Genomic DNA, 11,447 nt, shown 5'->3' on the forward strand with positions numbered 1-11,447 from the left:
AAAGGATTAAGGGTATGTACAACCATTCATTGGTTGTTTAGCGATAGGGATATCAACAGATTAGCGGACTTAGTCCCGCGTCCAAAAAAATAGTGCGAGACATGAGTTCGGCTCAAGCAAAGACGTATGCTATTTTGGCGACACTTTAGGAAAAACATCCAACATACAACCCAACTAGAAAACATGTGCATAACTACAAAGATCATTTGAGAAAGATTGGTTTTGAGGGTAGAGACGTGGTGAATCAATTTTTCCATTTAGCTATCGATAACAAGTATGCACATTGGACGATTGTCGAGCCGAATACCGATGTGTTGACACATATGTTTATGACACATCTAGAGTCGGTGGAATTACTCTGAACCTACCACTGATATATTGGCATAAATTCAACATACAAAACAAATAAGTACAAGATGCCTTTTTCCGAAATTGTTGGGATGACTCCATGTAACAACAACTTCAAGATAACTTATACAATTATAAAAGATGAGAACGAGTCGAGATATTGTTGGGTGATGGAGAAGCTGAGAAATTTGATTGGGTTTGATGTGCACCCGACGACTATTGTCACTGATCGGGAGTTGGTTTTGATGAAGCCGATTAGGGAGATTTTCCCACAACCACATCACTTGCTCTGTACTTGGCATATCAACAAGGATGTAGAAGACAGGGTGTATAGAATAATGGGAAAAGCTAAGGGTTATGCACAGTTATTCAAGAATGGAAAGTGGAAAAAAATTATGGAAGCCCCAACTGAAGAGGAATACGAGAAAAATGTGGTGCGGATGAGGGATACAATGAGACGGTATCCTCAAGTTGTCTTTTATGTTGAGGGGCCGTGGTTAGTTCACAAGGAGAAGTTCGTTGTTGCGTGGACGAAGAATGTCCTACACTTTGGCAACAGAAATACCTGTAGAGTGGAGAGTGAACACGCGCAATTAAAGCAATGGCTTAACTCCTCCACCGGAGCTCTTGATACAGTTTGGATGAAGGTTCACAAGGAAATTGAGTCTTAGTTAACTACGATCAGATATACATTTACTGGTATTATTATTAATGGGAGTTGGGTTTAGGTATACATTTTGCATGTTAGTATATATTTTGACTGTTATTATTTATTCTTATCAGGTATCTTCTTGAGGAGTCAAGACACCGTAGAGGAGTCTTTTACTCATGTTTTCCATTCAACTACTTGACATGTAAAGTTTTCCACTACTGTATGAAGTTACTTAGTGAGGAATACAAATGCATGAAAAGTTTGAGCATGGAAGTGTTTGAACTTTGTGGTTGTAATGTTGTGAAACACTCATCAGCTTCCTTGTGCATGCAAGATTAGAAAAATAGTAGATTCGGCAACCCCGACCAGTGTTCAACGTATCCTCACATTTTGAAAGGCACTTATCAGTGGTCATGTTGACACTTCTGATAACATCAGATATGATTATGGGTCGGAGGATCACCGGTACTTTCACTCTCTAGTTGAGAAGGTTGACAAAAGCAACAAAACATTTGTGCGCAACATATCTCTTTTCATTCACGATCAAATTCACCCGGACCAAGCAAATTATAGTGAACTGGAGGTGAAAACCACAGTAAGAGGACAACTGAAGGAGAGTGCATCAACCAAACGTTTGTTGAGTGCGTGGGAGTACCGTGAGAGGGGTCGTGGACGTGTTCGATTGTCTAGTTCGTCCCAGAGTTATGGGGTGTAGCTCTTCATCATCCGTCCAGAATACTGCTACAACTGGTAATATTAATTCAGTAATACACATTTACTAATAGTTTAACAATATTAACGTTAATATATCATTAATGCTATATATGGAAACACATATCATATTGCAGAATACTACCATGCCGATAAAATACCAGGAATAATTAAGCCGTTTGTCGAAGGATATCTCGATGTGGTAGGTGATGGTTGTTGGTTCCGTGTAACGTGACAATAATAGTTCCAAGGGGGGGGGGGGTTAGGAACTATTTTAAACTTTTTAAGCTAATGCTGACTTAATTTTTATTTAAGACTTTAACTTAGCCCTTTTAGGTCAGCACGACTGAGTATGGTTTGAGACAGCTTCAGTCAACTGCTGACTAGAGCTGTTTCTACCGTGAGTTGGAAAGCAACACTTGAGTCTGTTTCCAACTCAACTCTCAGATTACTCAACTCAGCGTATACAAGTTATTGTTTTGCTGAGAAGTATTTAGCAAGCAGTATATATAAAGAGATAAAGGGTTAGAAGTTACTCAACAACTTATCCTGGTTCGACCTCTCCCCATACGTCCAGTCCCCGGAAATCCTTCCGAGCTTTTTGAATCCTCTACTGAGCTCTTTAAAGGTAGAGCACAAACCATTTACAATAGCAACTGAGTATGCAAGAGTACATTCCTCTATTCCTCCACTCAATCCTATCTCTACCACTGAGTACTATAACCGAGTACTCAGCTTCTCTCTACCACTGAGTACTATAATCGAGTACTCAGCCTCTTCTTTCTAACCTTTTACAAATGATAAGAAATTGTTCTTGATACAACAAAGAACACTTTAGATGAATAAATCACTCTAGACTTTTACACAAAAATAGGAGTTGGTGTAAGAGCTTGCTTTTTCTTTTCAGACAGAGCTTTTGTATTTTATCAAAGGTTGACTTGATGGAGATCTGTTTGTCTGTCTTGTATATGAATTCAAGTAATGAATTGGCCTTTTTATAGTGATGTTTGAGGCACAAATTATTTGAATCCCGACATGGCCGTTGTGGGGAAACGTTCACCTTTCGTCACCACTTGGTCAGCACTCAGTGCTGCAGGCCAATCATGTCTTCTGTCTTCGTCAGATGCCAGGTTTGTCTTTTTATTGACGTCAGATGGTCCATGCTCCTTTTCGAAAAGTCTTCCAGATAGATTTCTACGGCTTCTGACTATTTCAGAAAATGGACAGACTTTGTCTTCCAAGTTGACCGATCATTGACGCTGACCTGACAATCACTCAGCTTGACTCAACGGCTTCACCTTCAAGCTTTCAACGAAGAGGACTTTATCTTTTTCAAAGCTGGCTTGCATTTTACTTAGCTTCGGCTGTGTGGCTTTCATCAGCTGACTTGGTCTTGACTTTCTCTTATAGATTTTTAGTTCCTATTCTTATGAATCAACTTACTCAACATTGAACAAACACATTAGTACAATTAAATCAAAGCAATTAAATTTAATTGTGATGGAGTATTTTTATCATGGAGATTAACTTAAATAATTTTGTCAAATCAAAATCATGTGGAAAGGTGTTTCAACAAAGATTTCTATTGGGGCTACATGGGACCTTGTATACTCTGCAACCAACAGTTACAGTTTTGTGGAGTACACCAGCTTAAATGTTGTGAAGAAGAAACTTCTGAAACCCTATTCTATTCTATTCTGTAAGCCAATATTTAATCTATATCAAATTTAGTGAATTTCCTACAACTTCTAGTTGATGTTTTATGCAAGCAAGTTTTGGATATACAACTTTGATTCTACATTTTATCTTTGATATATTATTCAAAATTTTCATTATTATGCAAATTCAGTTGCTATTGAAAAGGGTATAATTCTTCGGAGGCGAAACATCCATTTTGTTTTATCTTTCAGCCGATTGCATCTAGGTTATGTTGTAACCATTGCAACCGATTTTTCTCAATCTTTTCGACCCCTTAAACTTTCTTCCATAAGACCAACTTAGAGAGCTTGATGAATATAACCATTTTTATTTTAGTTTTGTTTCATCATCTCGACCTGATCGACTTTTTCTACATAAATGTTTTGCCTATGGCTCGGAAACAAATAATAGTTAACATTATATATTCTACATGTTATATATGATATTAATGTTGTTAATTATGTTAGTATAGTGGGATTGTCTCTATTTAGTGTGTTATTGAGTCTGAAATTCCACCCATATATATATATATATAGTCGGGTTTAGAAACACTCGTATTTTTATCTGAGTACCTCTACTTTGCTATTTTGACTCTAACAATATAAAAAACAGTCTCTGACTTGGATTGTAATGTGGTTAAGGTTAGGGGTAGGTTAAGAGGTTAAAACTGGGTTAAGATTTCAGCACTTAAAAATAAAGATGGCATAAAATTAGCAAGTGATTATTGAAGGGAGCGAGCATTTTATTTTGAGAAGTATAATTCCATTTCATACTTTTTTCTACTTTTTTTTTTTTGGATAAAGTTCAAATAAAACCCCCGTGGTTTCACTAATTTTCAGATAAAGGACTGTGGTTTACTTTTTGTCAAAACAAGGATTGGGGTTTCAAACTTGGATTAATGCTATTAAAACCATCTTTAACGACCTGAAAATGAAAATTTTCAAGAATTAAAGTTGTTCAATGTCATATTTTCTATGGAACTACATTTTCGATTTTCGAAAATCATCTTTTTTGGAACTTTCTCTCTCTAAACATTAACTTTCTCTCTCTTTACCAAACATCATCTAAACAATCTCAAAATAAAAAAGTTGAATAATTAAAGTTGTTTAGAATATTAGTAGTTCTTAAAATATGTCATTTTTGAAATCGTCAAAGGTGATTTTAATAGTATCAATCGAAAAAGTCCTTATTTTGTTAAAGTTAAAAACCTCAATCCTCATTTTGACAAAAAATAAACCACAGTCCTTTATCTGAAAATTAGTGAAACCACAGGGGTTTTATTTAAACTTTACCTTTTTTTTTTGTATGACCAAGGTTGATCATAAGGCATTGGGATGTCCCAATGATTTTTTCTAAAGTGTAGACTGAATAATTGGTCTTTTTATTTGGAAAAATGTAGGCTCGTTCACTTCCTAACTTTTTTTTGACTTGCTTTTAAAAAAGGATGCCATAAACAGGAAAAAAGTGTTAAAACAAACTTAATTAAAGTTTGCAAACATTTGGGTGAGAAATAAAAATTGAAAATAGCAAAATTTTAGGCTCAACTGGACTTCCTAAAGGAGATGAAAAAGGAAAAATAAAATGGAATAAAAGGGTTAATTCTAATGAGATTTTTTCACCGTTTACTGTTTCAAATCAAGGTGTGTAGACTCAACTCGGTATTTAGTGCAAAATCTATAACTTCTCACAAGTCAAAGCCTACACACACAAATGTCAAGAAAAAGAGCTTTTTGATGTTCGCTCTTAGGTTCAAATACAACTCACAATTCGTTGGTTTCAATTTCGTGTTACTGGTTTTCCCAAGCTCAAGTTTAAAAATCACATGCCTTTAATTCTTAATTTATCATACCCAAGTAATGAATTTAACATTTTATTTAAAGTAGGGTCTAAGTGTAATCTTAGCTTATGCTTTTATAGATACAAGGGTTGTGTCTTACACTTAAATTAGCTAGCATGCAAAAGTTAAGTTCGACCCTCAATTCTTAAGGACAAATAATGAAGTTTAGCTTCAAATGAAGATTATATTTTTGGGATTTATTAACAGACAAAGAGTGAAAACATAAAACGAAAATAAGTACCAAAACAGTAAGCCCGAGATGAAATTGAAAAAGCAAAATGTAAAAACAAGAGACGACACAGAAAAATAAGAATTTTATTTTTGTGGTTTTGCCTACCCACAATCATAAATTAAAGTGCAAAATATAAAAAGTCAGGGTGGAGAAGACAAACATACGTTTTTTTTATATACTCGAACATTAGAAGAAAAAAAATGTAAAATACAAAGGAGATAAACAAAATAAAAGCAAAAATCTATAATATCAAATTTATTGAAATATAAAAACCTAAAAAAGTTTTGTTCAAACTTGGGTTGCTTCCCAAGAAGCGCTACTTTATAGTCGGTGAGCTCGACATAGAATTCATTCCTAGGTGTATGCTTCAATTCGTGTTAGGAATTCAAATTCATGAATAAATAATCTGTACATACAAAATTGATTATGAGTCTCAAAGGATTGTGATAAAAATAAAACACGAAATTTAAACAAATTATGAAAAAGTTTGATTTGCTCCCATTTGGATTCTCTTGATAGATCAAAGAGAATGAAAACTTTCCGAGCATGGAGCAAACCCGAACTTTTCTATCTTTTGAGGAAAATGTAGTTTAGGTACACAAGTTTTGATTTGATCATTTATTCCTATTGCAGGAGTTGGGATTTCAGATTTTGAGTTGGGGTTGCTTACCGCTTTCTGTTCCTTACTTACCTCGAGTGTACCTGCGAAGGTGGACTTGGTTATACCTTTTTACCGTTCCTCAACGTGATGGCTTGAGTTGATTCCCCTTATGAAATTTTGTGTTTTCCCCTTTTTTTCTCGGGAGAGCACATTGGGATTGCTCTTGCCTCTCATGTTTCATTTGAGCCAATTGATTGCTCAAGTCCTTGCAAAACGCCTAATTGATTGCAAGCTGGGCTGACATTTCTTTCAAAAGGGACAGCACCTCATCTTGTAAATTAGAGGGTTGTGGAGGAACTTGGCTTACTTGTTCGTAGGGAAGCATTCCTAATTTGTTTTCCTAGTACTTATTAACAAACCCATTTGGAGGCCTCAATATGTTAGGGTTCCGTATGACATAATTGGATGTTGAGGTCTCCTCCAATCATTATAATAAAAATTATAATAATCGGGGTTAGAATTGTACCTTTGGTGATTATCCACAACACTTACATTTTCATTCATGTTGAGGATCAGTTTTTCTATCAAGATGTCCATTTTCTTATTTAACTCGGCCATGGAGTGATTAGGAACCTCGTTCTCCATGACATGAACACAAAATTAAAAATTAAAACTCATAGTTATGAATAAAAATTAGCAAGTATAGAACTTACAGCTATAGATTTAACAATTAACTAAAATTCACAACTATGAACTTCAATTGGTGTAATCAAAATTCACAACTATAAATTCAAAAACTCAAGTATAATCAAAGTTTACAGCAATAGACACGGAATTTACAACTTATAAATTCAAAAAGTGAAACTAGGGTTACAACTATAAATTCCAGAAAAGGTTCACAACTATAAGTTTGAAAATTACAGCTATAAACTATCAAAAATCACAGCTATGAACTTAACAAGTATTAAGTTTATGAATATATAAGCAAAAAGTACAAACACAATCAGAAAATTATAGCTATAAATATGTTCAAAGTTCAACTATGTAACAAGTATTATATTCACAAGTAAGAGGCAGCTTTAGTTAACTGGTAACTAAGGCTGTTTCTACCGTTGAGTCAGGAGATAGCACTGAATTCTATTCCTGAACTCAGTACTCAAGCCACACAACTCAATATATGTAAAAATTAATTAAAAAACACTGATGTTGCTACTGGGGTTCGAACCTTGGCCTCCTTAATTACACTCCACACTACTTACCACTAAGCCATTTATTTCTCTTGTATATTCTGCCGCGCGCTCATTAATATACCAATACCCTTGTAGCTTCTATTGTTTAATATTTGATGCATGCACTTATTAATATTGATTAAATTCACATAATAATTATTAATAGAAAAAAATAAATGTGTATAATAATTAATTATTAATAGAAAAAAAACCAAGAACATGCTCTAATTTTTTATTTATTTAATTCCTCTACATTTTTGTAATTTATGTTTTAAATTGTTAAGGACGATGTTCTAAATATTGTTACATATGTTCTAAACTTTATAATTTGTGTTCTAAAAATTAAGATAATGTTTTAAAAAATAGTAAATATATGGGCCATTTTTTTTGTTCAAAAAAAAAAAAAACTCACATTCTAAATAACATAACGTATGTTCTAAAAAACATAACATATGTTCTAAAGTTTATAGTTTGTGTTCCAAAAATTAAGTATAATTTTCTAAAAAAAGCAGTAGATATCTGGATCGTTTTTTCACTTGTTCTATAATATAATTTATCACTCATGTTCGAAAAAACATAACACGTGTTCTAAAAAACATAACGTATGTTCTAAAAAATATGTCGTACGTTCTAACTTCATAGTTCGTGTTTTAAAAGTTAAAATATATGTTATAACGTATGTTTTAAAAAATATATAGTTTGTGTTCTAAAAATTAAGTATAATGTTCTAAAAAATAAGTATATATCTGGATCATTTTTTCATTTGTTCTATAATATAATTTATAACTCATGTTCGAAAAAACATAACACATGTTCTAAAAAACATAACGTATGTTCTAAAAAATATGTCGTACGTTCTAAACTTCATAGTTCGTGTTTTAAAAGTTAAAATATATGTTCTAACGTATGTTTTAAAAAATATATTTTCTTATATAACATAAATTACAAAAATATAAAGGAATTAAATAAATAAGAATTGGAGCATGTTTTTGGATTTTTTTCTATTAATAATTCATTATTATGGACATTTTCTTTCTATTAATAATTCATTATTATGCAAATTTCTTTTTTTTTTCTATTAATAATTTATTATTATGCAAATTTAATCAATATTAATAAGTGCATGCATCAAATATTAAACAATAGTCTTCCCAAAAAAATATTAAACAATAGAAGCTACAAGGGCATTGGTATATTAAGCAGTGCGCAACATAATACACAAAAAAAGCAAATGGCTCAGTGGTAAAGAGTATGGAGTGTATGTGAGGAGGTTAGGGTTCGAACCCCAGCAGCAACATCAGCATTTTTTAATTAATTTTTACACTCAAAACTACGTAGTTTTGAGTGGTTCTCACCTAAGTAGTGTTCTCACCTAAGAAAGGGTTCTCACAAGTGTTACTAGGCACAATTCAAAGCAAGCACATAAGGAGTTAAGAGTTTAGAAAATGTTACTTAGTAGATTTATCATGGTTCGGTCTCCTGCCTATGTCCAGTTCCCGGAATCCTTCCGAGCTTTAATCCACTACTGAGCTTTTTCAAGTAGAGCACCAACCTCTTACAATAGTCATTGACTATACAGAGTACCTTCCTCTATATCCTATACCCAATGTTAAGCCCAAAATATACCTAAAATATCATATATAAATACGTTAAATTTACATTAAAATCATGCTAATTATATTCATTTGGAATACTTTTACGTCTTTATTTACTTCTTTGATGCAAGGTACCTAAATATTTGGTAAAATCCAAATAGGAGCGAAAACGGAGCTAAAACGGAGCTAAAATGGAGGAAAAACCTTAAAAACGTACCAAGAATGCATATCAGCCAGAAGAACGCTCGAGGAGGACGAAAAACAGTCGAACGCCAAGGAGGAAAACTCTCTGTCGCGACTGAGATTCTCAAAATCTCAGTCGCGACTTACGGAGGCCAGACCGGGGGAAAACAACGTATTCAAGCTCGCCCCTATATCCCCTATCACAACTGAGATTTTCAGAATCTCAGTCGCGACAGCAAGTCTTCCTGCACACAAAACACATGTTTAATTCAGAAAAACGGGTCTGTTCGTTCGGATAAAAGCAACCCTTCACCAACGGACACGACCCGTCATTTACAACCCTTCACCAACTATAAATAAGTGATCCATTTCAGAAATCAAGGTTGGTTAAGTTGGAAAAGTTAGAGAAATTAGAGAAGAAAGTTGTTATGTTGAGTTTCTGATTCAGAAAAGAATCAGAAAGTTAGATTTCATTTCTGTAAGCAATCGTGTTGTACACGAATTGTATTTAGATTAGTTATAAACACAGTATTAGTTTAGTTTTCATTCTGATAGTGGACGGGACCAGTCTCTATTCCAAAGATCCAGCGAGAAGAATTGACGGCTGAAGCGCATATGGTTTGACGAGCCTACGAAGTTTGAGAGAAAGATTGACGACCCGGATCTCAAAGTCTTCGTTACAATGCTATCCAAGTTTCTACTTCTCTGTTAACTTGTGAAAATTCACATTTCAATTAATGATATACTTATTTATTCAATATATTCTTACTGTTGTTATTTTGATATTGTTCTGACAAAATGATTTTCAAAATGATATATTGGTGTTTTTATTAAAACGTTCTATTCCATCTTATTCTTATAAGAACTTTGTTGAACACTTAACAAATTTAGTTTTTATGGATGACATGATCGCTGAACGCGGCTTATCAGAAGTAAAACACTAGTTTGATTAAGGTAGGAATCGTCTCTACGCTAGAGGGATTTCTATGGTTCGAAGCCATTTAATTGAGTAAATTATTATATTGTTACATGTCCATAATCTCACAAAGTTAAAGTTGTTTACTTTGCTTTATGAAAATAAGATCTATTTCATTCCGATTACGGAAGTATCTGTTTTGTAATCAAAATTCCAAACAGAATTGTTCTCTAAACTCGATATAATCTTTCTATCTAATCCTAATTTACCAAAACCTATTCCATCAACTAAACGTATTTCTTTTATTAAACCTAAACACGTGATTAAACCGAATTAAATAAAGTTTTAGTTAAAAAGCGTTCCCTGTGGGTTCGATATCTTTTATTACTACAAGCGTATACTGTGCACTTGCGGAAATCGCTCAACAAGTTTTTGGCGCCGTTGCCGGGGAACGCCAAAATTTTTGACAAAATTTTAAATTTTTCGTGTTTTATTTCGAATCTAGGTTTAAACATACTTATTTTAACTTTTATAATTTAATAATTTTCATATACTAATTTATTTATTTATCAAATTCTGTTTTGTAGGTAGTTTCGGTTCGTGCAAGATTTCAGGTTCATGCGCAGTTCTTGAAATTCAGGCATTGCACCAGACCCTATAGACCTAGAAATTGAGAAAACCATTAGGAAGAACAAGAAAAATAAGAAAAACAAAAATAAGACCCCAGTAAAAACACATACCGAGCCAGGAAAAATGGTAGACCCACCAACACTTATGGAATACGCTAGGCCAGGTGTGGCCGGTGTAACCAATAGTATCGTTAGACCCAGAATCACCGCAAATCAATTTGAAATTAAGCCAGCTTTGCTTAATATGTTGCAAAATAATGTAACATTTTACGGGTTACCTAACGAAAATCCTAACACCCATTTAACAAATTTCCTAGAAATTTGTGACACTTTTAAAATTCCAGATGTGACTGCAGAAGCAATCAAACTTCGCCTCTTTCCTTTCACTTTGAAGGATAGAGCCAAAGAATGGTTAACTTCTATGCCAGCCGCAACTTTTGCCACTTGGGAACAATTAGCCCAAGCGTTTTTATCTAAATATTTTCCTTTAGCAAAAACCGCAAGAGTCATAAAGGAGTTAACATCTTTTTCTCAAAATGATAATGAGACCCTTTATGAAACTTGGGAACGTTTTAAAGAACTTCAACGTTTATGCCCACACCACCAATTACCCGCTGAACTTTTAATGCAAACATTTTACAATGGACTGAATCCTACAACTAGGGGTTCATTAGATGCTATGTTGGGAGGGCTATTTATGAAGAAAACATCAGCCCAAGCGAGAGAACTTTTGGAGGAAATGGCAATCAACAGCAGTATGTGGCCCGCGGAACGTGGACATATGCCGGTGGCAAAACCATCATCCTCAACCTCATC

General features: G+C 33.8%; 1 non-coding gene across 1 annotated transcript; it reads right to left on the minus strand.

Moving 5' to 3' along the window:
* Positions 1-11,133: 11,133 nt before the first annotated feature.
* On the minus strand, positions 11,134-11,240 carry LOC136231467 (small nucleolar RNA R71). Its single transcript, XR_010689848.1, has one exon. It is a non-coding gene; the product is annotated as a small nucleolar RNA R71 (small nucleolar RNA).
* Between the last annotated feature and the right edge of the window lie 207 nt (positions 11,241-11,447).

The sequence above is a fragment of the Euphorbia lathyris genome, chromosome 5 (assembly GCF_963576675.1).
Source record: "Euphorbia lathyris chromosome 5, ddEupLath1.1, whole genome shotgun sequence".
NCBI lineage: Eukaryota > Viridiplantae > Streptophyta > Magnoliopsida > Malpighiales > Euphorbiaceae > Euphorbia > Euphorbia lathyris.